The sequence below is a fragment of the Erinaceus europaeus genome, chromosome 5 (assembly GCF_950295315.1).
Source record: "Erinaceus europaeus chromosome 5, mEriEur2.1, whole genome shotgun sequence".
Taxonomy (NCBI): domain Eukaryota; kingdom Metazoa; phylum Chordata; class Mammalia; order Eulipotyphla; family Erinaceidae; genus Erinaceus; species Erinaceus europaeus.
Genome location: NC_080166.1, coordinates 122501923 through 122529090, shown reverse-complemented (window position 1 = coordinate 122529090; position 27168 = coordinate 122501923). Strand labels below are relative to the sequence as shown.

At 42.5% G+C, this 27168-nt stretch overlaps 1 protein-coding gene and 1 pseudogene across 4 annotated transcripts in view; one reads left to right on the top strand and one right to left on the bottom strand.

Moving 5' to 3' along the window:
• ATP8A2 (ATPase phospholipid transporting 8A2) overlaps positions 1-27168 on the top strand; it is a 641523-nt gene that overhangs the window by 23638 nt on the left and 590717 nt on the right. The window lies entirely within an intron of this gene.
• Positions 14952-15996, bottom strand: LOC103118397 (small ribosomal subunit protein eS6-like; annotated as a pseudogene).

Here is a 27168-nt window from a genome sequence, read left to right as displayed (position 1 = left end):
TGATGTTACTTACCTAGAAATGGCATTTTCTCGGATACCTGGTATATGATAGAAAATGGATATGTCTAGCAGGTTGTAAGTTGAATCTTAAGAAAAGAGTACCAATAATAATATTCACTCACTGGGGGTGGGTGGTACCTCAGTGGGTTAAGCACACATGGTGCCAAGCAAAAGGACCAGCGTAAGGATCCAGGCTTGAGCTCCCGGCTTCCCACCTATAGGGGATGGGTCGCTTCATGGGCGTTGAAGCAGGTCTGCAAGTGTCTATCTTTCTCTCCCCCTCTGTCTTCCCCTCCTCTTTCATTTTCTCTCTGTCCAGTCTAACAACAACAGCAATAACAATAATAACAGTAATAAGGGCAACAAAAAATGGGGAAAATGGCCTCCAGGAGCAGTAGATTCGTAGTGTAGGCACTGAGTCCCAGTGTTTTTAACCCTGGAGGCAAAACAAAAAAATTCACTCACTCAGGATGTAGTAAGAGGTTTTGTTTTGTTTCCTTTAAGTGGCAGTAAAAACCTTTCCCCTCCCCTCTGAAAATAATCATTTTCATTGCTATTTTTGTATCAAGCTGTTCTATCTTTAGCAATGAATGCACTCTAGGCTAGGCTCTGACAGTCCGTAAATATCTTTTGGTTGGTGGATAGTGGTGGTGGGAGAAGCAAGGTGTATCAGCTACAAACAGACTTCCTGGCCTCTGGCCCTCTGTGCCACAGGCTGAATGTGGTTTTCTGCATGGATGAATCGACAGGATGATTTAAAACAGCTTTTTACCCTCTGTGTTCATTTGCCTTGATTCCATAATCTGCAGCATAATAACCCTGTGGCTTCTTGTTTCAATCTATTCTTTTTCTTTTCTTTTTCTTTTTTTTCTTCTTATTTTATTTTATTTTTTTTGCCTTACAGTTGGGAGTTGCTGACTATGCACTAGCTACAACTACAACTACTCTATGGAAATCTTGTCCTCTGAATTTTAACTTTCCTACAGACACCTAGCAGGGCCTCTTTGCAAAGTAGTTCTTGTTTCATAAGACCAGACCTGCTTAGGTTAAGTGACTACTAATAGTGAGTTAGAAGAGATAGGTTGAGCCAGGCTGTGAAATTGCAGCACTGAACTGCGCTACACCAAGTACAGGGAAAGAGGCAATCTCCTCTTTCTTTTTTTTTTTCTTTTTTTTTGTTTTTCCTCCTCCAGGGTTATTGCTGGGCTCGGTGCCTGCACCATGAATCCACCGCTCCTGGAGGCCATTTTTTCCCCCTTTTGTTGCCCTTGTTGTAGCTTCGTTGTGGTTATTATTACTGCCCTTGTTGACGCAATTCGTTGTTGGATAGGACAGAGAGAAATGGAGAGAGGAGGGGAAGACAGAGAAGGGGAGAGAAAGATAGACACCTGCAGACCTGCTTCACCGCCTGTGAAGCGACTCCCCTGCAGGTGGGGAGCCGGAGGCTCGAACCGGAATCCTTACACCGGTCCCTGCGCTTTGCGCCACATGCGCTTAACCCACTGTGCCACCGCCCGACCCCCAATCTCCTCTTTCTATGGAGCTCTGGAGAGCTGTGAGATGCAGACAAGTTATAGGTACATCTGGCAGATAGAGGGGACTTTGTTCCATAGCGCTACAATAAAGCAAATAGTACTTTATTTCATGTAACAGTGAAGTGAGTTACATGAAATTTTTGGTTTCTCAGTGCATATACAAGTCATACTTACACTGTGTTATAGTTTCTTAGTATTGCAATAACATACTGACAGCTCAGAAATCAGCAAGCTATAGTATATTTATAACTAAGATAAAGTGTTTTGAGACTCTGGATTATGACCTGGTTCACAATTAAGGGGCTGTCCCAGGATGTGTTTCATTAGGATCATGGTAGAGGGGAGTTTTAAAGGATTGAGCAGATTGTTAACAAGACTTAGGTCATTTGTATGAAACTTTCTGAATTAGTTCTGGGATTTTTTTTTTTTTTTTATGAATAAAGCTGCAGTATAGGGTCTTTGGTAATAATTTTTCTGTTTCTTTTTTAAAAAATTTATTTATTCCCTTTCATTGCCCTTGTTTTATTGTTGTAGTTATTATTGTTGTTATTGATGTCATCGCTGTTGGATAGGACAGAGAAAAATGGAGAGAGGAGGAGAAGACAGAGAGGGGGGAGAGAAAGATAGACACCTGCAGACCTGTTTCACGGCTTGTGAAGCAACTCCTCTGCAGGTGGGGAGCCGGTGCTTCAACTGGGATCCTTATGCCGGTCCTTGCGCTTTGCGCCACGTGTGCTTAACTCGCTGCGCTACTGCCTGACTCCCTTCTGTTTCTTTTCTAATCATTAGTAAGGGGAGTAGGGTGCTGCTGTTTTTATAATCATTGATAAGGAGGAAGCTGTGAGTGGGTGTACTTTTGTACCCACTGAGAGGGAGTTTAGTCAGATTGCTGAGTCAGGCTGCCTACTGTTACATAGTCATTTCGAGGATGGGCCATTTAGGCTGTTTATAATGAAACAAGTTAGAAGAAGTCAAGTCTTCTAACTTTATGTACATAGGACAGTGCAATTAGAACTAGTTATGTAACTGAAACATTATCTGGATGATAAATGTATACCTTCAATAGCCAATGAAGTAACAAATCATTAAAGAAAAGCTGTTGAATGACTCCCTAGAATTTTCTCCTTCATACTAAGGTCTAGGGAAATGGGTAGGAGATTGGAAAATAGGGCTTCTTTATTTAGAATATTTCTTTATTCTATGAGAGACAAAGAGAGTGAGAAATCAAAGCACTTGTTTGGCACATATGGAGCAGGTGACCTAACTCAAGGACTCACATCCAAATCTTGTGTTCTACTCACTGACCTACCTCCAAGACACAAGGATCATTTAAGGAGAATTAGAGTTTTCTGAGGAAAATGCCAAGCCACTTAAGGAATTTTGCCTTGGGGGAAACAGTCAAAAAGCCTAGAAATGGAAGAGGATGTTTTCAATTAGGAAAATTTCCTGCCTCTGTGATGTTGGAAGGCTCTAAATGGGTTTTCTTTTCTTTCTTTCTTTCTTTTGTTTTGTTTTGTTTATTTTCCCTTTTTGTTGCCCTTGTTGTTTTTCATTGTTGTAGTTATTACTGTTATTGTTGATGTTGTCGTTGTTAGATAGGACAGAGAGAAATGGAGAGAGGAGGGGAAGACAGAGAGGGAGAGAAAGATAGACACCTGCAGATCTGCTTTACCACTAGTGAAGCGACTCCCCTGCAGATGGGGAGCCAGGGACTCAGACCCGGATCCTTACCCCCCTTGCACTTTGTGCTATGTGCGCTTAACCTGCTGTGCTACTGCCCGACTCCCCTAAATGGGTTTTCAAAGAAGACTCAGGCTCTTCTGTGGGTAATTTGGATAAATTTTGGATATAAAGCATCACTGTACTATCACCTAGCCCCTCTGTCTCATGACTTTTTTTTATTTTTTAATTAAAAAAAATTTTTTAAAATCTTTATTTATTGGATAGAGACAGCCAGAAATCGAGAGGGAAGGAGGTGATAGAGAGCGAGAGAGACAGACACCTGCAGCCCTGCTTCACTACTTGCAAAGCTTTTCCGCTGCAGGTGGGAACCAGGGGCTTGAACCTGGGTTCTTGTGCATTGTAATGTGTGCTCTCAACCAGGTGAGCCACCACTCGGCCTCCTCATAACTTTTTTTTTTAAAGATTTTATTTGTTTGTTAATGAGAAATATAGTTAGAGAGTGAGAAAGAAAGAATCAGACATCAGTCTGGTACATGTGCTGCTGGGGATTGAACTCAGGATCTCATGTTTTAGAGTAGCTTTATCCACTGCACCACCTCCTGGACCACTGTCTCATAATTTATTTTTAATTTTTTAAATATTATCTTTTTAAATATTTATTCCCTTTTGTTGCCCTTGTTTTATTGTTGTAGTTATTGTTGTTATTGATGCCGTCGTTGTTGAATAGGACAGAGAAATGGAGAGAGGAGGGGAAGACAGAGAGGGGGAGAGAAAGACACCTGCAGACCTGCTTCACTGCTTGTGAAGCGACTCCCCTGCAGGTGGGGAGCCAGGGGCTCGAACTGGGATCCTTACGTAGGTCCTTGCGCCATCTGCGCTTACTGCCCAACTTCCAAATATTAGCTTTAAAAAAAATTATTTATTTATTCCCTTTTGTTGCCCTTGTTGTTTAACTGTTGTAGTCATTATTGTTGTCATCCAAATATTATCTTTATTTATTGGATAGAGGCAGTCAGAAATCAAGAGGGAAGAGAGAGATAGAAAGGAAGAGAGACAGACACCTGCAACACTGCTTCACCACTTGCAAAGTTTTCCCTCTGCTGGTAGGGACCAGGGGGCTGGAACGTAGGTCCTTGTGCATTGTAACATGCACACTCAACCACCACCTGGCCCCCTCTCATAACTTTTTTTATCCAGTCATCTGCTGATGGGCATTTAGGTTGCTTCCAGTATTTTGGCTGTTGTGGATAATGAAGCTATGAACATGGGAGTGCATGTTTTTTCAAATTAGTGTTTTTATGGTATAGCTGGATAATAAAGTATTTCCATTTATATTTGTTTAAAAATTCTCCATATTGTTTTTCAAACAGTTATTATTTATTTTTTTTTCATTTAGTATAATTAGAATTAATCAGATGTACTATGTTTAGATGATCCCAGTTTTGTTTGCAATATTCTAAGCCTTATAATGAAAAGCCAGTAGAACAAAAACCACCTTCTTCTCACCAGAATTGACAAGTGTCTGGACACCTCACTGTCACAGAGATTCTTTACAGCCTGTTTGGGTTTGTGTTTGTTGGCTTTGACACCCATAGTGCACACAAATGTGTTGTCTTCTGTCATCCTCATAGCTGATTTAATGGCCATGGGTATAAGACGATAATATAATAGTCAAACTTGTTTCTCATGGGGTTACTTTCCCAGGACAGTTGGGCTGACTTCAGATGAATGGTGTATTGGTCTGACTGAAGGTGGGTGACCCACCTATGTGTGTGTGTCTTTTTTATTTTTTTGTGGTCCTGCTTTTTTAAAAAAAAATATTTATTTATAAAATGTAAACAGACAAGACCATAGGAGAAGAGGGGTACACTTCCCACCACCAGAGCTCCATATCCCATCACATTTCCTGATAGCTTTCCTATTCTTTAACTCTCTGGGAGTATGGACCCAGGATCATTATGGGGTACAAAAGGTGGGAGGTCTGGCTTTTGTAATTGCTTCTCCACTCAACATGGGCATCAACAGAGGGGGATCCACACTCCCAGCCTGTCTCTCTCTTTCCCTAGTGGGGCAGGGCTCTGAGGAAGCAGAGCTCCAGGACACATTGGTGGGGACATCTGCCCAAGGAAGTCTAGTTGGCATCACAGGAGCATCTGGAACCTGGTGGCTGAAAAAGAGTTAACAAACAAAGCCATACAAATTGTTGATTAATCATGAACCTACATGCTGGAATATTGCAGACGAAGATTTGGGGTCTTTGTTTTGGAAAAAACTAGTAGGTCTATTTTAGGTATATTCCAAAGGGCCCATGACTTTATTAGTTTTTGCCTGAGCCTGATCTGATATGTAGGTGGACCCAGGTTTTTGTCTGGGGAGATGATGTCATGGCTGAGAAAAGGGCTAGAAAGCTGGATCAGGGAAGAGAGTAGCTCCCAAATATGGGAAAGGTGTATAAATATTGTTGACTGTAAACCCCATCGATTTGATCTGGGGCCCACATTCAGCATAAGAGCCTATGTAACCTCTGCATCCCTGTAGGTCTGAACTTGCACAGTGTCCCATTGTTTGCAATTGAAAGCATGGACCCATAAGGATACGGGGACCTGACATTGATCTAGAAGACCAGATGACTTAATGATCTGAGGACTCATGCCAGTCAGTTCTTGTTCCAGCTTGTCTTTTGCCTTTGGAGTAAACAGTGGCTTAATTTCTACTCAAAGCCTCGTCCTGTTTACCCCCAAACCCAGCCCTTCTTTCACTTGCCTGTATATACAGATATTAATACATATTTACATATTAAAAAAAAGAAATGGGGAAGTTGTTTTGACCAGTGCTCCACCTGTTTTATACCTTCACAGTAAGAAAGCTGTTGCTTGCGGCTGCGGGACGCAGAAAAAGGAGGTTTGGAGCAGAAAGGGAGCTCAATCCTTTATTTGCGCTGGCGCCTCAGAGTTCGGTGAGAGAGCAACAGTTTGCCATGTGGAGGTAGCAAAAATGGCCGCCTCGCGCAGCAACCTTCCCTGTGTCTAATCACGGAAGTGGCCGGCAAGAGAGTGAGGGGCGGAAGAAGAAGGGCTTTTATGGGAGTAGCTCTCGTGAGAATGAGAAGGGGGAGGAGTAACCATAGCACTCCAGGGTAGGATAATAACTCTCCTGAGAATGGGAAGGGGGAGGAGTAACCAAAGCACTGCAACTATATCGGGGGAATAGACAATGCCCTGAGGGCACAACATGGGGGAACATGCTCTGCGAGAATGTCCCAACCCTCGTGGGAACTAGCAATAGCCTGAGGGGGCAACATGGCAGATGTGACTGCATCTGCACAATTTCCCAGCAGAAAGCATATTATCATCTTTATGTAAAAGCTGGTGCAGCAAAAAATAATAATAATAATAATAAAAAGCTGGTGCAGCAGCAACTGGCTTTTTTTGTGGCACCGGGCCAGCACCAGCAGTGACTGGCCATTACCACCAAAGTTCCTGTTTTTACATTAGGATTCTTTCTTTGCACATTCTGTGATTTCTGGCAGTATATAAGGATATGCACTCACCATGATGGTGTCCTGTAGAATTGTTTCCTTATCCTATAATGCTGGGTGCTCCACCTAGTCATCCCTCCTTCACCTTCAACCCTGCAACACTGGTCAGTTCACTGTCTCCGGGGTTCTACCTTTCTTCATTGTGGAACATAACTAGTAGCACATAGTGTCCTTTTGAGCTTGGCTTCTCTTACTCAGTAGTGTGCATGTAAGGGGTCTCTGTGTCTCTTCATGCCCTGGCAGTCTATTTTTTTTTATGTTAAATCATATCCTAGACCTCTCTTTCAGACCTTCCTCAGCTCCCCTGGGCTTGGGCTTTGTCCTGGTGCAGACAAAAGCCAGAGGAGATATGGTTATCTAGTGAATCACTGTTCTCTGTGTGTTAAATTCAAGATTCACTTATGGAGAAAAGCTTTGTTCCTTTAAAGTTCTGCCCCATTGTGCAATTTTGGAATAGTTTTCATTCAGCTTGAAGAGGCGGGTTAAGTCCTTGCTTATTTTATTTTACTTTATTTTTATTTATTTAATAATGATGGACAAGACTGTAGGATAAGAGGAGTACAAGTCCACACAGCGCCCTTCCCCTCCATTGGAAGCTCTCCTACTCTTTTATCCCTCTGGGAGTTTGGACCCAGAATCATTATGGGGTGCAGAAAGTGGAAGGTCTCTGGCTTCTGTAATTGCTTCTGCACTGGACATGGGCATTGGCAGTTGGATCCATACTCCCAGCCTGTTTCTATCTTTCCCTGGTGGGGAAGGGATCTGGAGAAGTGAGATTCCAGGGTACTTTGGTGAGGTCATCTGCCCAGGGTAGTCAGGTTGGCGTCATGGTAGCATCTGCAACTTGGTGGCTGAAAAGCATTAAGATATAAAGCAGAAAAACTGTTTAATAATCAGGAACCTAAAGGTAAGAATGTAGCAGATGAGATTTGGAAAAATCTAGGAAGTCTATTTTAGGTATATAACTACTAATTTTTGCCTGAACCTGACAGCTAACATGCAGGTGGGCTAAGGGTATTGTCTGCGGAGATGGTGCCAGAGTTGGAAATAGGACTAGAAAGCTGGATCAGGGCAGAGGGTAGCTCCCAGATATGGGAAGAGTATATACATACCATTAACTGTAAGCCCCATTGATCTGATTTGGGACCATGTTCAGCACAGTAGCCTGTGCAACCTCTTCATATATATATATATATATATATATATTTATTTTTGCCTCGGGTTATCACTGGGGCTTGGTGCTGGCACTGTGAATCCACAACTCCTGGTGGTCATTTTCTCCATTTTATTGGATAGGACAGAGACAGATTGAGAGGGGAGGGGAGATGGAGAGAGAATGATAGACACCTGCAGACTGCTTCACTGTTTGTGAAGATTCCTCTTGCATGTGGGGAACTGGGGGCTCAAGTATGCTTAACTGGGTATGCTACCGCCCAGCTCCCAATTCCTTGCTTACATGTAGGATCGTTCTGCCCTGACTTTATAGCAAGTTTCCTAGTTTCAGGCTCTGAACAACAAGCAGAAAAAGGTGAACTTATCCACACTTTTGCCACCCATTTATTTATTTACCAGAGCACTGCTAACCTCTGGCTTATGGTAGTGCCGGGGACTGAACCTAGGACTATGGAGCCTCAGGCATGAGAGTCTCTTTGTGTAGCCATTATGCTACCAAAACACCCCCCCCACACACACACATACACTTTGCCTCCTTCTTATGGACTAGACTTGCTAAGCCCTGATTTAAGTATTGCTGTTCTTGTCCTGCTGTTGTTGCTGCCCTGTCAGGCTGCTCTCTGCCACATCAGAGCCTCTTTTGTGGGAGATGAGCCTTTGTACTGGATGATGTCAGTTATCATCACTCTAATTTTATCCATGTGAAGCTGATGTCTCTTACAGACAAAGATCACACTTTCACTGAAATAAGAAAAGCCTCCAATGTTGAAATTACTGATAAGAATCCAGAATCAGTTGATCCTGCCTTTGGAGGTTCTGGTGGGATAGGAGAGAACAGTGAAAACCCTTTTTCCTAAATTTTTAATTAACTATGTAAAATTTATCTTTATCTTTTTTTTAAAGTTTTTTGTTTTTTTTCCCTCTTATTTTATTTTTGTAGTTATTATTGTTGTTATTGTCATTCGTTGTTGGATAGGACAGAGAAATGGAGAGAGGAGGGAAAGACAGAGGGGGAGAGAAAGATAGACACCTGCAGACCTGCTTCACCCCTTGTGAAGTGACTCCCTTGCAGGTGGGGAGTCAGGGGTTTGAACCGGGATCCTTACGCTGGTCCTTGCGCTTGGCGCCAAGTGTGCTTAACCCGCTGCGCTACCGCTCGACTCCCTATTCTTACCTTTTTTTTTTTAAAAAAGTTATTTATTTATTTTCCCTGTTGTTGCCCCCGCTGTCTTCCCATTGTTGTAATTATCACCATTGTTGCCACTGATGTCGTCGTTGTCAGATAGGACAGAGAGAAATGGAGAGAAGAGGGGAAGACAGAGAGGGGAGAGAAAGACAGACACCTGCAGACCTGCTTCACTGCCTGTGAAGCGACTCCCCTGCAGGTGGGGAGCCGGGGGCTCCAACGAGATCCCTACGCGGGTCCCTGCACTGTGTGCCACATGCACCTAACTCGCTGCGCTACTGCCCGACTCCCTATTCTCATCTTTTTTAAAACATTGAAGTAACTTTGGTTTCTAACATTCTGTAAGTTTCTTGTGTTCATATATATGTGTGTATGTATATATGTATGTGTGTATATATATATGTATACATATATGTGTATGTGTGTATATATATATATATATATATATATCTGTATAGGCTATACAGTATGGTCCTCACCAAAAAGTCAAGTTTCCACCCATCACCAAACACTTGATGATCCCTTTTTTCCACTCTTCTACTCCCGCTTTTGGGGGAGAAGATATTTTGTTTTTATAGCCTGAAAAGTTTTTTTATTATCATATTTAAAAAATGGATGGGGCTGGGCAGTGGTGCATCTGATTGAACATACACGTTACCATGCACAAGACCAGGGTTCAAGCCCCTGCTCCTCACCCGCAGGAGTGATGCTTCATGAGTGATGAAGCAGATTTGCAGGTGTCTCTCTCAGTTAATCTCACTCTCCCCCTCTCTTCTCTATTTCTCTCTTCTCAGTTTCTATCTGTCAAAATAAAGAAGGAAAGAAAGAGAAATAAATAAGACGTCTGCCAGAAGCAGTAGAGTTACAGTTACATTGAGCACCAGCAATAACTTTGGAGGCAATTAAAAATGGACAGAGGGCAGCAGGGAGGGGAAGCAGTGGGTGGGGCATTGGATCCTCAAGCATGAGGTCCATAGCCGTAGTTTTTGTTCTCTGTTGTTCCTTTACCGCACATGGGTGAAGTCATATGGTATTTGTCCTTCTTTTATTTTTATTTTAAAAAGACTCTTTTAAGAAATCCTCATATCTCATATGCTTTGGGACAATTCTCATTGATCTTTGATTAAATAATTCAAGAAAATAAGTCTTAATGTAATCATTTAAATACTGATTATGATGCAAATAGAGTGTTGCAGAAGGAAAAGCTTAACTATAGAAATAGTGGGGGCTGGGAAGACAGCATAGTGGTTATGTAAAAGATCCTCATGCCCAAGGTTCTGAGGTCCTAGGTTCAGTCCCCAGCACTACCATATGCCAGAGATGAGCAGTGCTCTTGTCTTTCCACCTCTCTGTAGATCTCATTTATTACAAAAACAGAAGGAAGGAAGGAATAAGTGAAAGTGGGCTTACTGGAGACATGCAGAAAATTACTATAATTTTTTTGGAGAAGTAAAGCATTGTGGTGATGCCTGGTTTTTTAGTACCTTCAGTGAGACTTTGCAAATTCATATTTCATGAAATTGTTATTTGGAAATCTTTGTTTGATTATTCTCTACATATACCCTTTTCTATTTTGATTTTCCTGTAAAGCTCACTTTTTTTTTTTTTTTTTTTTTTGCAAACAACAGTTTCTGGAAATAACACTACCGGCCAGACCAACAGGCTGGCTTTCTTCCTTTCTCTCCACGATATACACTCTGTCTACTGAAATATTGACTTATTGTCTGCAGGCTTATAATAATGTCTAGTGTGTCTGTTTACAAAAAAAAAAGCCTGGGTTTCATTTTCTTTTGAGAGGAAGGAGGAGGCTGTGGACATTTGTATATCACTCCGAGCATTATTGTTATGAAGCATAAAACAAATAAACAAAGAGACAAGATCTCAGACATACAGGACTTAAGATCCAATATTAGAAAAATTCAAATACCATAGAAAGTAGCTAAGCTGAAAGAAAAGAGAGATGGTAAAATGGATAACTTGGAAGACTGAATGGAAAAAGTTATTCAAGACAATGATAATATTTATTCCAGGTTCTACATTAGAATTAATTATGGGGGAGTTGGGTGGTAGCGCAGTGGGTTAAGCGCAGGTGGCACAAAGCGCAAGGGCCGGTGTAAAGATCCCAGTTTGAGCCCCGGCTCCCCACCTGCAGGGGAGTCGCTTCACAAGCAGTGAAGCAGGTCTGCAGGTGTCTGTCTTTCTTTCTCCCTTTTTGTCTTCCCCATCTCTCTCCATTTCTCTCTGTCCTATCCAACAATGATGACATAAACAACAACAATAAAATAACAAGGGCAACAAAAGGAAATAAATAAATAAATATTTTTAAAAAAGGATTAATCATGGCCATCAAGAAGAGACAAAATGCTACACGAGGTGTCATGAAGATGTACCATCTTTTAAACAGAGTAAAGAACTGGGGGAAGTATGAAAAATATTAAAAAATATTCATCAATCAAACAGGATATGTTGACTTATCATTAGAAAGTTAAAGACTGGGTGGGTGGGGGTAGATAGCATAATGGTTCTGCAAAGAGACTCTTAGGCCTGAGGCTCCAAAGTGCAAGGTCCAGTCCCCCATACCACCACAAGTCAGAGCTGAGCAGTGCTCTGGTTAAAAAAAGAAAATAAAGTTAAAGACTGGGGGCCAGGCATTAGCGCACATGGCATGAAACACAAGGACCAGGATAAGGACCCTGGTTCAAGCCCCCAGCTCCTGACCTACATGGGGTCACTTAATAAGAGGTGAAAGCAGGTGTGCAGGTGTCTGTCTTTCTCTTCCCCCCCGTCTTCCCTGCCTCTCTTTTCTCTCTGTTCTATCCAATAACAACAACAACAATAACAATAATAACCACAACAAGAGCAACAAAATGGGAAAAATGGCCTCCAGGAGCAGTGGATTTGTAGTGCAGGTACCAAGCCCCAGCAATAGCCATGGAGGCCCCCCCCCAAAAAAAAGACTATAAAGTTTTATCCAGGGATAAATTATTTTTAGAGAAAGCAGGGTGTAGGCTATTGTTCTACTCTTGAGTCTCACTTAGTGCAATGGTTTTTCCAAATAAATGAAATATGAAATGCAGCCACTTTTCTGCACAATTCCTGCTGCCATGGTTGGGCTTTAAGCATAAAAATTATAGCTTCTGTGGGTCGGGCGGTAGTGCAGCAGGTTAAGCACATGTGGCGCAAGGTGTAAGGGTCCCAGTTCGAGCCCCCAGTTCTCCACCTGCAGGGGAGTCACTTCACAGGCAGTGAAGCAGGTCTGCAGGTATCTTTCTCTCCCCCTCTCTGTCTTCCTCTCTTCTCTCCATTTTTCTTTGTCCTATCCAACAATGAACGACATCAATAATAACAGTAATAACCACAAGACTACAACAACAAGGGCAACAAAAGGGGGAAAAATGGCCTCCAGGAGCAGTGGAGATTCATGGTGCAGACACTGAGCCCCAGCAATAACCCTGCAGGCAAAAAAAATATATATATATAACTTCTCAGAAATGGACTTGCCTTAAAACCTGGTAATCCCTTTCCTGGGGATATACCCTGGGAAAACAAAGACACACATCTGAAGAGACCTATACAAAGAATTATAGTGAGTGTATCTGTTATGCAGGGTTAACTTATTTTTGAAAATATTTACTACCCGATTTGGTAATGTGGTAGTCACTGTTAATAACTAAGCGAGTTTAGTTACAATATATATATTTTTTATTACCAAAGCACTACTCAACTCTGGCTTATGGTTTTATGGGGGATTGAACCTGAGGCCTCAGAGCCTCAGGCATGAGAGTCTGTTTGCATAACATTATGCTGTCTCCCCTGCCCTTAGTTACTATTTATGAATCTGATTTATCCTAAAATGCAGTGTGGCGTCTACCTTATTTTTGTTTTTCTTTTAACTTTTTATTAAAATGCTTAGTATACAGATTGACTTTCTTTTTGTAAATGACTGTTTTACTTTTCCTGAAGTAGGACATATATGCACACTGATAAAACAGAATGAAAAGTTTCAATTCATGGGAGTTTCTATACAAAGCTCTGATCCTAGCTCTTTGGAGCCATTCTTCTCAACAGCGGCTTCTTTTTTCTTATTTATATAGTTTTTATTTATAAAATGGAAGTATTGACAAGACCATAGGATAAGAGGGGTACACACTTCCCACCTCTAGAACTCCTTCTCCCATTTGCCCCCGTGCCCCCTGGAAGCTCTCCTATTCTTTCTCCCTCTGGGAGTATGGATCCAGGATCATTATGACGTGCAGAAGGTGGAAGGTCTGGCTTCTGTAGTTGCTTGTCCTCTGAACATGGACATTGGCAGGTGGATCCATACTCCCAGCCTCTCTTTCCCTAGTGCAGCAGAGGTCTGGGAAGGTGAGGCTCCAGGACATATTGGTGGGGTCGTCTGCCCAGGGAAGTCAGGTTGGCATCATGGTAGCATCTGGAACCTGGTGGTTGAAAAGAGTTAAGATAGAAAGTAGAACAAGGGATTTGGATGGTAGTGCAGCGAGTTAAGCGCAGGTGATGCAAAGCACCAGGACCTGCGTAAGCATCCTGGTTCGAGCCCCTGGCTCCCCACTGTTGGAGAGTTGCTTCAAAGGCGGTGAAGCAGGTCTGCAGGTGTCTTTCTCTCCCCCTCTCTGTCTTCCCCTCCTCTCTCCATTTCTCTCTGTCCTATCCAACAACAATGACATCAATAATAGCAACCGTAATTACTACAACAATAAAACAACAAGGGCAACAAAAGGAAATAAATATTAGAAAAAAAAAAAGAAAGCAGAACAAACTGTTGACTAATCATGAACCTAAAGGCTGGAATATTGCAGATGAAGATTTGTGGTCTCTGTTTTGGAAAAAGCTAGTAGGTCTATTTTAGGTATATTCCAAGGTGCCCATGACTTTACTAGTTTTTTCCAGATCCTGATAGCTAATATGCAGGTGGACCCAGGTTACTGTCTGGGGAGATGGTGTCATAGTCGGAAAAAGGACTAGAAAACTGGATTAGGGAAGAGAGTAGCTCCCAAATATGGGAAAAGTGTATAAATATTGTTAACTGTAAAACCCATCAATTTGATGTGGGGCTCATGTTCAGGACAGGAGCAACCTCTGCATCCCTGTAGGTCTGAGCTCGCATTCATTCTGTGATCACGGCTAGGAACATTCCAGGCTGCGTTAATTTCAAGACCCATCTTCCTCGGATGGCAAATAGAGTATGCTATCCAACCTCCCTTCAGAGAATGGAACATTCCCTACCATTGTTGATCCACAATGAGGACAAGGTCCTGTACGGGCCCACAATGGGGTGGGTCCATTATGCTGTTCCTGATGGAGATGACAGTGGAGAGAGGGATCTGGTAGAGGTCTAGGCCCATCATGTCTGTGTGGGAATCCCAGGACTCCCTGACTAGGTATCCTAGGTGATGGGGTGGCCTGGTAGTGACTAAAGAGCCATCATTAAAGTATGCTGGTCTCTTGCCCTTATTCAGCTTTTGCAGTCCTTACTGTGTCTGGCAAGGTTAGCTTTGGAGTGGTTGAGGGACGTGCAGTAGGAGGCAGGTGAGGAGGGTATCCAGGGCTAAGTAGAAACTATCTGATTAGGTACTTGATGGTGCCTTTTTGGTTCTTTTTACTTGCTTGCTTCACTTACTGACTCTCTGCCAGCTACTGTGCACTTTACTTTGACAGCAGCTTCTTTTCATCTTCATATAGGAATGGTGATGCTGTGGGGCACGAAATAGACAGGGACTACCTAACTTTTCAATCTCTTTCTCCAAATAAATCTCTTTCTCCAAAATAACCCCCCTTTTCTTGGTGCCAGGTTTTATTTGTTACTCTTTTAAAAATCTCATTTTTGACTAGATTCACACTTAGAGATAGAAGCTCTCAGGGAAGTCAGCCTCCATCACTTTGCAATCTGTTCCTGACATTTTCCTCTGGCCTCCCTCATTCTCTTGGCCCAGAGTTTAGCATATTCTAAAGCTTCTTGCTTGTTTTTCTTAGTGCGTTGTTTTTTCCAGAGCAGTGAGGCAACATTTGTGTGGCAGAACACGTGGAGTAACAAGACTGGATCTTGGGCACTTTGGTCCCAAGTAGTTGTCTTTTAAAAATTTTTAAAAAATAATTATTTATTTTCATTTTTGTTGCCCTTGTTTTATTGTTGTAGTTATTATTGTTGTTCTTGATGTCATCGTTGTTGGATAGGACAGAGAGAAATGGAGAGAGGAGGGGAAGACAGAGAGGGGGAGAGAAAGTTAGACACCTGCAGATCTGCTTCACCGATTGTGAAGTGACTCCCCTGCAGGTGGGGAGCTGAAGGTTCGAACCGGATTCTTACGCTGGTCCTTCCATTTTGTGCCACGTGCACTTAACCCACTGCGCTACCACCTGACTCCCTTTCCTAAGTTTTTTACCTTCTTTGTTTAGTGTCTTTCTCACAATATGCTGGTGGACATCATCTTCTTTTGAGAGGTTGAAAAGTTTGCGGATTCTGCTAGATTCAGACGTCAAGGCACAGTAGTATCAGTGAGTCCAGGAATATCCTTCTCCCTTTTTTCACAATAACCAAGTTGAGAATGCTCAAATTGGCACCCACAATGCAACCTTGAACAGACTGGCGCTTGTTTTCACCAGTCCTTCTGGGACTGTAACGTGACTGCCCCTTCCTCAGCAGCATGGGGAAACCATGCTGTTGTTCCCACCACTGATTCGGACACATCACCCTTCCATTCTTCACCCAGAGCATCAGCAGCAATTTCTGTCATCATACGCTTCTCATAGAAGGTGCGAAGCTTGCGCTCATTGTCCACTGCAGTGAGTTTCTGGCAGCCAGTGGTTGGGAAGGAGATGGTCAGCTTCATGTTGAAGCAGTCGACCGCTTCCGCGGTGCCATGAGAAAGAGCAGTAAGCCACATTCACAAAGAGCTGCCCTGTGGAGAACACATAGTAGTCTAGCTTGCTGCAAAGTGGTTAGAGACAAAAGCCAAACAAAAACAGAAAAACACTAAAGCCATTATACTTCTCCAGTCTCTGAATAAATAAGCATGGGTATGGGTCACCTTTAGCCAAAGGAAATTAAGTATGCACATTATGCTAAAATGCAGTGTGGAGTCTACCTTACTTTTTTTTTTTTAAACGAGGAGACAAAGCTCAGAAATTCCTGTGACTTGTCTGGAGTCAGTCACCAGTGATTTAGAACTGGGGCAGGTAGTATAGTAATGATTTCTCTTCTTCATTTCCTTGAAGGCTACTTAAGTTTTTTGTTTGTTTTTTTCCTAGAACTGGGACTCACACATATGCACTTTCACTGCTCTTGGCTGCTTTTTCATTCAGATATTTACTTAGAGATACAGAGAAAAGGAGAGGTTCAGAGCACCAGAGTTTTCCCCAGTGCTACAGCAATTCCTATGTGATGCTGGGGCTTGAACTTGGGCCAAACACATGACAAAGCATGTGCTCTGTCCAGTGATATATCTCTCTGCTAGGCTGTTCTGTTCTTCAGTAATTTTCTGTTTTAATTTGTATTTCTCTGGTTATTAATGAGGGTTAGCCTTTTCTAACAGATAAAGTCTCTTAGAAGTGTCCTTTTTCTTGCCTTAGTGAATATGACAATGTCAGTGGAGGCTTAGTTGGTCAGTATTTGCCTTGTGGAATGATCTTAAAGGAAAAACCAGACTTTAGGGCTGAAGGAACCTTGATGATTACTCAGCTTGATTTCAACTTCCAAACTGGGAAATTGAGACCCATAGAGACCAAATGAATTGTCAAAAATCAAAATTGTGAACACAACCCAAGACTTCTCTTATTGTAGGGTTAATATTCCCGTCAATTCTAAATGGAAATATTAATTGTGTTAAATCAGAGAAGTAAATACATTTGAGGAGACTAAGCTGGTTTTTATTTGTTTGTTTGTTTACTACAACACTGCTCAGCTCTGGCTTATAGTGGTACAGGAGTTGAACCTGGGACTCAGGATCCTCAGGCATGAGAGTTTCTTTCCATAACCGTTATGCTATATCCCTTATCCCTGACCAGCCGTTCTTTACCTCAGGATATGTTCTGAAATGTCTTTTATTAAGCACTCCCTGGAATTGCCTCACCTATGCCACTTTTCTTTAATTGAATGTTTCCATCTAGCTAATTGAAGCTTCCTACATGTTAATAACCCTGCTTGTAATATTAATTCCATCTGCAAAGTCTCAGAACCACAAATGATGCTGAAATTCATAGCTTGATTTGTGGCTAATTACCTAGTGTGCACATTTTGTTCTCAGAGAATTGTCCTTGGCTACTTTTTATAGATTCCCCCTTGTTATTCTTTCCCTACGACCCAGCTGTTATTTCGTCACTTCATTTGTTCTTTTATCAGTTCTTTGTGGCATATAGTCCTGCCAAGCGGGTACTATGTAAATAATTAACCAGAAAGCATACATATTTGAAACTTGTTAGGGAAGAAACAGAAGGGAGTGCTCCTCTTCTCCTCTCCTCTCCTCTCCTCTCCTCTCCTCTCCTCTCCTCTCCTCTCCTCTCCTCTCCTCTCCTCTCCTCTCCTCTCCTCTCCTCTTCTCTTCTCTTCTTTTTTCCACCAGGGTTATCTCTGGTCTTCTGTGTCTGCAAGACGAATCTACCACTCCTGGAGGCCATTTTTTCCCTTTCTTTTCTTCCTTTGCTTGAAAGATTGAGAGAGGAGGGTAAAGTGGTAGACAAATACAGAGAAGGAGAGAGAGAGAGAAAGAGGGAGAGGGAGAGAGAGAGAGAGAGAGGGAGAGAGAGAGAGAGAAATTTGCTTCCCACTCCCCTGCAATTTTGGAACTAGTGGCTTGAACGTGGGTCCTTGTGCATGGTAACGCATGTGTTCAAGCAGGTATGCCATCACCTGGCCCTGTTGTGGTGGTTCTATAGATCAAGAAGAGAATAAGAATGATGGTTTCTGGGAAGACTGGTGCTCTTAGAAAATCTGACAGCTGTAGCATTTCTAACAAAAAAATATGGTGGGGGGCCGGGTGGTGGTGCACCTGATTGAGCACACGTATTACAATGTGCAAGGACTAGGGTTCGAGTCCCCCATCTCCACCTGCAGGGGGAAAGCTTTGCGAGTGGTGAAGCAGTGCTGCAGGTGTCTCTCTGTCTCTCTATCACCCCCTTCCTTCTTGATTTCTGGCTGTCTCTATCCAGTAAACAGAGATTAAAAAAAATTTAAAAAAACATTTAAAAAGGTGAAAAAAATATAGGGCAGGGGTAGATAGTATAATGGCTATGCAAACAGACTCTCACACCTGAGGCTCCAAAGTCCCAGGATCAATCCCGTGCATCACCATAAGCCAGAACTGAGCAGTGTTCTGGTAAAAACAAACAAACATACATATACATACATATACATATACATATACATATACATATACATATACATATACATATACATATACATATACATGTATCACATGTACACTCAACCAGGTGTACCACCACCTGGCCACTAAAAATATATGCTTCCCTTTGAAAAATGTTACTTATTTTATTTGTTTCTTATATTTTATTTATTTATTTTGGGTAGAGGAAAAAGAGATTTGAGAGGGAAGGGAAAGAGAAAGAGAGACTTGTAGCACTGCTTCACCTCTTGTGAAGCTTCCCCCTGCAGGTGATGACGCAGGGCTTGAACCTGGCACCTCATGCACTGTAATGTGTGTCCTTAACAGGTGTGCCACCGTCCAGCCCCCCAAATGTGTTTATTTTAATGAGAGAGACATTTGGTGAAAGAAATTAAGAGAACAAGAAAAAGAGAAAGAAAGAGAGGAGAGAGTGAGAAGGGAAGATAGACGAACTCAGCTCAGGGTAGAGGGGGGGAGGGTAGACAGCATAATTGTTATGCAAAAAGACTCTCATGCCTGAGGCTCCAGAAGTCCCAGGTTCACTCCCCCTCACCCCCTGTCCCCACCATAAGCCAGAACTGAGCAGTACTCTGGTAACAAAAAAAAAAAGAAAGAAAAAGAAAAGAAAAAAGAAAAATACTTCTCAGCTCTGGCTTATTATGGTGGTGCTGGGACCTGAACCTGGGAACTTGGAACCCAGGTTTTGCATAACCACTGCATATCTTCTCTGCCTCCAGCATCCCATGGTTTGAGCCCCTCTGCTACTTAAAAAAAAAAACACCTGGATGGACGAACTGGGGATTTTCTGGGAACTGGATTCTAAGTTGTCATTTATTAGTGCTTTAATTAGAATGTGTTAGGCACTCGTTTTATTTTTTTAAATGTTTTTTTTAAACCCACATTGTGTTTATTATTTATTTATTTGTTTTGGATAGAGACAGGAGTTGAGAGGGAAGGAGGAGGTACAGAAAGAGGGGTTGTGGAAGATAGGGGGAGAGTGGGAGGGAGAGAGAGAGACAGACAGACAGACCTGCAGTACTTTTTCACTGCTTGTGATGCTTCCTTGCTAAAGGTGGAGACTGGAGGCTTGAACCCATGTCCTGTGTGCTCAGCCAGGTGTGCCACCACCCGACCCCCTCATTTTCTTCATCTCTAAGATGAGACAGTTACAATAGGTGAATTCATTTATCAACAAATATTTATGGACTGGTGTCTTAGACACTGGATTATATGTCCTTGATTGATTAATTCATTTATTCATTGACTCCTGATTTGTTTCAGGAAGGCATTAAAGGCAGGTAGGTAAAATATTTTCTTCCACAGCAGCCAAAGCATATTGCCATATATAATTCACTTGGCTGTTATCACTACAGTCCTGTGAGATGTGATTAGCCCCATGGTACAGGTGATATGAAAGCTTTTCCCATCAACCTGAATTTGATGGTTCTGCAGTCTTACTGTTCAGTTTAGATGATTAGTAGGATTTTTTCCCCAGAGACTTTCAAACTTGAACGTTTATAAAAATGTGTGTTTAAAATGGTAATTTTGTCCCGCTGTTTGGGTGGAGGACAAGAACCTTCATTTCTTTTCTTAAAAAAATATTCTGGGAGTTGGGTGGTAGTGCAGTGGGTTAAGTGCACATGACACAAAGCGCAAGGACCAGCATAAGAATCCCGGTTCGAGCCCCCGTCTCCCCACCTGCAGGGGAGTCGCTTTACAATTGGTGAAGCAGATCTGCAGGTGTCTCTCTTTCTCTTCCCCTCTCTGTCTTCCCCTCCTCTCTCCATTTCTCTCTGTCCTATCCAATAACGATGACAACAGCAGCAGCAATATAACTACAACAATAAAAAACAAGGGCAACAAAAGGGAAAATAAACAAATAAATATAAAATATATTTAAAAAAATTCTAAGGAGTCGGGCAGTAGTGCAGTGGGTTATGCACAGGTGGCGTAAGGATTCTGGTTGGAGCCCCCAGCTCCCTACCTGTAGGGGAGTCTCTTTACAAGCGGTGAAGCAGGTCTGCAGAGGTGTCTATCTTTCTCTCCCCCTCTCTGTCTTCCCATCCTCTCTCTATTTCTCTCTGTCCTATCCAAAAACAACAAGAATAACAACAACAATAAAACAACCTTGCAACAACAGGGAATTAAAAAAAAAAGCTATGGTCTCTCTCATTGTCACGAAAGACATGTCTCTGATATCTGATTACTGTAAAAAATGGCGACTAATCCCTAGCACTGCAAAAACGGTATCATCTGTTTTCCATCTACACCATGCCTCGGCCTTGCGTGAGCTTAATGTGCAGCTTGGCGATACGAGAATCCGGCATGAAGCCCAGCCAGTCTATCTTGGCGTTACTCTCGATCGCACCCTGTCATTTCATGAACATCTCATAAAAACTGCAGCAAAGGTGGGCACGAGGAATAACATCATTGCAAGACTGGCCAGCTCCTCATGGGGCGCGAGCGCTTCCACACTACGATCATCATCTCTGGCATTATGCTATTCCACTGCAGAATACTGTGCCCCAGTATGGTTCCGTAGCCCCCATGTCCACTTGGTCGATTCCAAATTATATTCCTCCATGAGGATCATTTCTGGAACCATCCGTTCCACCCTGGTCCCATGGCTGCCAGTTCTTAGCAGCATCGCCCCGCCAGATATCCGTCGGGATGCGGCATCATCTAAGTTCATTTCCCATGTCTACGCTCGACCGGACCTGCCAATATACGCGGATATCTTCGCCCACCCTGTCCAACGCTTGACGTCTCGTCACCCAATCTGGTCCCCTATGCCTACACTGAACTTCTCTGTTCCAGACTCTTGGAAACAGAGTTGGCAGTCAGCTGAGGTAAAGAACAAACACCTCATCACAGACCCCTGCAAGCGTCAACCCGGCTTTGACCTAGCACGTTATGATTGGGCCCTCCTCAATCGCTATCGAACAGGCCATGGCCGGTGCACCGCTATGTTCCATCGCTGGGGAGCCAGAGACGACCCGAACTGCCCCTGTGGCTACAGACAGACTATGACCCACATAGTCAACGACTGCCACCTCTCCAGATTCAAAGGAGGTCTCGAAACTTTACATCAGGCTCAACCTGACGCTGTTGTCTGGCTACGGAAGAAGGGCAAACGCTAGAAGAGGAATTGTATCTTTGTCTCTCTGACTAAAATAAATAAATAAAAATGAAAAATAAATAAAAGAGAGTGAAAAAATATTCTATTTATTTATTATTTTTATTCTTTATTATTTAAATATATTTATTTATTCCCTTTTGTTGCCCTTGTTTTATTGTTGTAATTATTGTTGTTGCTATTGATGTCGTCATTGTTGGATAGGACAGAGAGAAATGGAGAGAGGAGGGGAAGACAGGGAGGGGAGAGAGAAGGATAGACACCTGCAGACCTGCTTCACCACCTGTGAAGCGACTTCCCTGCAGGTGGGGAGCCAGGGCTCGAACCGGGATCCTTAAGCTGGTCCCTACGCTTTGCGCCACATGCGCTTAACCCACTGCTACCGCCCAACTCCCTATTTACTATTTTTTAACCAGAGCACTGCTCTGCTCTGGTTCATGGTGGTGCAGGAGATTGAACTTGGGACTCTGGAGCCTCAGGCATGAGAATCTCTTTGAGAACCATTATGCTATCTGTCCTCACCCCTTTTATTTATTCAATTATGATAGAGAAAAAGAGGGAAAATAAAAGACACTTATAGCCTACTTCACCACTTGTGAAGCCTTTTCCCTGCCTACCTGGGTCTCCATGCATGGTGACTTGTGCACTTTACTGGTTGTGCCACCACCCAGTCCTAAGTACCTTCATTTCTGGCAAGGAATGGTAACAGAGATCTGGGGACACAGACCTTTGGTGATGGGAGTGGTGAGAAACTATATTCCTATCATCAATCCCCTAGTAAGACAAACAAACAATACTTCTCCCCCCAAAAATAATGTAACAATTGATCAGAGCCTGCTGAAGATACTTTTAAGAAATGCTTCTGAGACCAGGCTCTCAAGAGCACAGGCTTATGTGGCCCTGGGGCAAGGAAGAGAGGGGTGACTTGCATTGCTCATAGAAAGTCTTTTGCAAAGAAACAGTTAATATGCCAAAACTGAACCTGGAGAGGAAAGGACAGATTCAGATTCCCCACCCTTCCTTTTGCACTTTGATTACTGTGAAGAGTAGTTAAGATCTATTATGGGCTTAGTTCTGAAAGAATGTTGAGGAGCCGTGGTCCTGGAGGTGGGACAATCTAGGAGCGTTTGATTCTCTCCTTAGTTGTGTCCAACTCTAACTCCTGGCTTTCCTCTTCTCCCCACCCTTTGTATAAAAAATCTGACACTTTTTGGAGGGTTGGAGATTGATTTAATATCTTCCAATCACTAGTTATGGTTTTGCATAATAAAAATTATTTTCCCTTTGTGCAAAAGATGGTGTGATAAGAGTTTGGTTTTCTGTGGCATTGGCAGTGGGTTGGGTGGGCTTCACTGCCTCTGTGCCAGCACAGTGAATGGCACAACACAGGTGCTTATCAAACTGACTTAATCTATGGATGACAACAAATCTCATGTCAGTGCTATCAGTGGAAATAGAAAGAAAACTTTTAAGTGTTGATGAATAGGAGAAGTGTACATAGGGGACACAGGAGAAAACTCAGTTTTACTGTATGGGCACTTCAAGTCTGAAAGTAAAATGAGCTGCTGTTGTTACACTTTCAGTCCTCCCTCCTAAAGGACTAGATGTCTTCACACACTCCAAATGTCACTACGCTGTCATTTGTGTCTGTTAATAGTCTTTTTTTTTTTTTTCCCTCCAGGGTTATTGCTGGGCTCGGTGCCTGCACCATGAATCCACCACTCCTGGAGGCCATTTTTTCCCCCTTTTGTTGCCCTTGTTGTAGCCTCGTTGTGGTTATTATTATTGCCATTGTTGACGCTATTCATTGTTGGATAGGACAGAGAGAAATGTAGAGAAGGGGAGAGAAAGATAGACACCTGCAGACCTGCTTCACCGCCTGTGAAGCGATTCCCCTGCAGGTGGGGAGCCGGGGGCTCGAACCGCGATCCTTACGCTGGTCCCTGCGCTTTGCGCCACGTGCGCTTAACCCACTGCGCCACCGCCCGACCCCCAATAGTCTTTTTAAATCCCTCTTTTTCCTCTGAGGCTACTTCAGGAAATGCATGGAATTGTAGCAGTTCCCTCTGGTATAAGTAATGAAGATATATATATATATATATATATATATATATATATATATATATATATATATTTTTTTTTTTTTTTTTTTTTGCACTGGGCAATGAATCCAAAGCCTCAAATATGCACCAAGGAGTAGCAGCAGCAGGAGGAGCTGTTGTTGCTGTTGCTGCTTTTCTTGGGGAGATGGAGAGACAGAGAGGAAGGGAGAAACGGTACTGTAACATTCCACCATTTATGGGCACCTCCCCTCCATAGTGCTCCCATGTGGTGTTAGGGTTTAACTTGAGCTATTACACTTGATAAGGCACACACTGAACCACGTGAGCTATTTCTGACCCTTAGAATATATACACAATTAATTAATTAACTAATTAATTAACCTAGCCTCTAGGCTTATCACTGGGGTTTGCTGTATGCACTACAAATCCATTGCTCCTGGAGGCCTTTACCCCCCTTTTTTGTTGTTGCCCTTGTTGTTGTTGTTATTGGATAGGACAGAGAGAAATCAAGAGAGGAGGGGGAAGACAGAGATGGGGAGAGAACGACAGACACCTGCAGACCTGCTTCACCACCTGTGAAATGAGTCCCTGTAGGTGGGGAGCCAGGGGCTTGAACTGGTATCCCTACACTGGTCCTTGTACTTAGCACCATCTGCACTTAACCCACTGTACTACTGCCCGACTCCCTCATTTTATTTTTTAAATTATTTTTGTGATTCAGTTTTGTTTTTATTTTTTATTTAAAAATATTTTCTTGTTTCTATGTATATATATTCCTTTCCAATAGTTACTGTTTATATATTTTCACAAGCTAATTTTTTATTATTGATTAGTAGTGGTTTACAAAATTGTAAGAACAGGGAATAGGTTTCACACCATTAAAATTCTGTGCCCCTACACTCCCAGTAGTAATACAAGGCCGCATTCACCTATCTATAGACAAGACTTATTTTGCATCTTCACTACTATGAAGTTTACCTAACCCCAAGATGTCTTCCCACTAGGCTCTGAGCTTCCAGTAATAGAGGAAACACTTCATTCCCATTGGCTATTTTGTATTTTAATCTATCTGTAAGCTTTCTTCCCCATCAATTACAGTGTATTAGTACAAGACTGATTCTCTGTAGTTCTCTAAGGAATGATAACATATAATTCCTTGCCTTAAGAAACTCCCATTTAACCAGAAATATGAGGTTAATTGGTAGGCAAGACTGCAAGGACAGAATGTAATCAGTACTATTAAGAGGAGTGATACACTGGTCATACTTATTGGGAATGTCATTATAAACCCTTTTGTAGGCTTCTTCATGTCCATACCCTCCATATGAAATAACAATGGTAGGGACAGCCACACTCTCTGAAGGGAGGCTTTGTCATTCTACTCTGCCACTTGAGGAAGACTAACTTTGAAATGAGTGCAACCTAGAATGTTCTGAGCAGTGATATGAACTGTGACCTCAATCTGACAGGGACTCAGAGGTTGTACAGATTACTGTGCTAAATGTGAATGAATATGGGCACCGGGTTAGATCATTGTGGTAAGCAGTTAATTGCGTTTATATATCTTCATCAAGTTTGGGAGCAACTCTCTGTCCTATCCTGCTTCCTCATTCTACTCTCAACTGTGACACCATCTTCCCAAGACAGTATTTCTGGTTCCCCCTCCCTCCCATGTAGCCATCAAGCTCAAGCAAAGATTATTAAGACATATTCTCCTAGGAACATTCCTAAAACAGACTTCCTAGCTTTCTTCTACCTGAATGTCCCTACTTTCTTTCTTTTTTAAAATTTAATTTAATTTAATTTAATTAATTTATATATTTTGCCTCCAGGGATATTGCTGGGGCTCAGTGCCTGCACTGCGAATCCACTGCTCCAGGAGGCCATTTTTTCCCCTTTTGTTGCCCTTGCTGGTTATCATTGTTGCTATTATTAGTATTATTGTTGTCATTGTTGTCAGATAGGACAGAGAGAAATCGAGAGAGGAGGGGAAGACAGAGAGGGAGAGAGAAAGACAGACACCTGCCGCCCTGCTTTGCCACTTGTGAAGTGATTCCCCCTGCGGTGAGGAGCCAGGGGCTAGAACTGGGATCCTTACACTGGTACTTATGCTTCGCACCAAGTGTGCTTAACTTGCTGTGCTACTGCCCAGCCCCAGGTCCCTACTTTCATCTGCTCTGCTTCTACTTTGATTCCTGTTTATTAAACATTTTGTCCTGCTTTTTACCTTCTGCATTTCAGCCAAGTTCCAAATGCTACTATAATTCCACTCTGACTTCCATCGGCAGATGACCTCACCAGTGCTTCCTGAAACCATGCCTCTGCAGAACCCTACCCCACTAGGGAAAGGTAGAAACAGGCTGGGGATATGGCTTGACCTGCCAACCCCCTTGTCCAGTGGAGAAGCAATTACAGAAGCCAGAACTCCCACCTTCTGTATCACATAAAGAATTTTGGAGGGGGCCAGGTGGTAGCGCAGCGGGTTAATCGCACATGACTTGAAGCAAAAGAACCAGTGTAAGGATCATGGTTCGAGCCCCAGGCTCCCCATCTGCAGGGGGGTCGCTTCACAAGCAGTGAAGCAGGTCTGCAGGTGTCCATCTTTCTCTCTTTGTCTTCCCCTCCTCTCTCGATTTCTCTCTGTCCTATCTGACAACAGTAATAATAACAACAACAATGATAAACAGCAAGGGCAACAAAAGGGAAAAAATGACCTCCAGGAGCAGTGGATCCGTAGTGTAGGCACGGAGCCTCAGCAGTAAACCTGGAGGCAAAAAGAAAGAAAGAAAGAAAGAAAGAAAGAAAGAAAGAAAGAAAGAAAGAAAAGAAAGAAAGGAAGAAAGAAAGAAAAGAGAGAATTTTTGTCCATACTCCCAGAGGGATAAACAATAGAGAAGTTTCCAGTGGAGGAGATGAGACACAGAACTCTGGTGATGGGAACTGTATGGAATCACACCTCTATTACAGTTATACCCCTTATAATCTTGTAAATCAATATTAAATCACTAATAAAAGTAAAACATTAAAAATTGGAGTGATACAAATAAATGATAAATTCTGCAGATGGTCTGGAAAGGTCCAGATCCTAACAATTCATCAAAAGTGCAGGCTTGAGTAGGATTCTACTGGTACCCGACAGGAACAAGAACTAGAAGCAGGTATGTGAATAGTTATAGAAAATAATATTGTAGGTAACCCAGGGAAAAGTATATGTGCATGTATCAGTTGAATGAATGAATTACTTAGTTTTTTTTTTATAGCAGGAGTTCTGTGCACAGATTAGTCACAGAAATAGCCATCAAACTGAAGCTTAGCCCCTGTCCCCTTCTTCCTTTTTCGTTTGTTTGTTTGTTTGTTTTTGGTGCCTCCAGGGTTATTGCTGGGTCTTGGTGCCTGCACTATTAATCCACAGCTCCTGGAGGCTATTTTTTCCCTTTTATTGCCCTTGTTGTTTATCATTGTTGTTACTATTATTGATGTTGTTGTTGTTGGATAGGA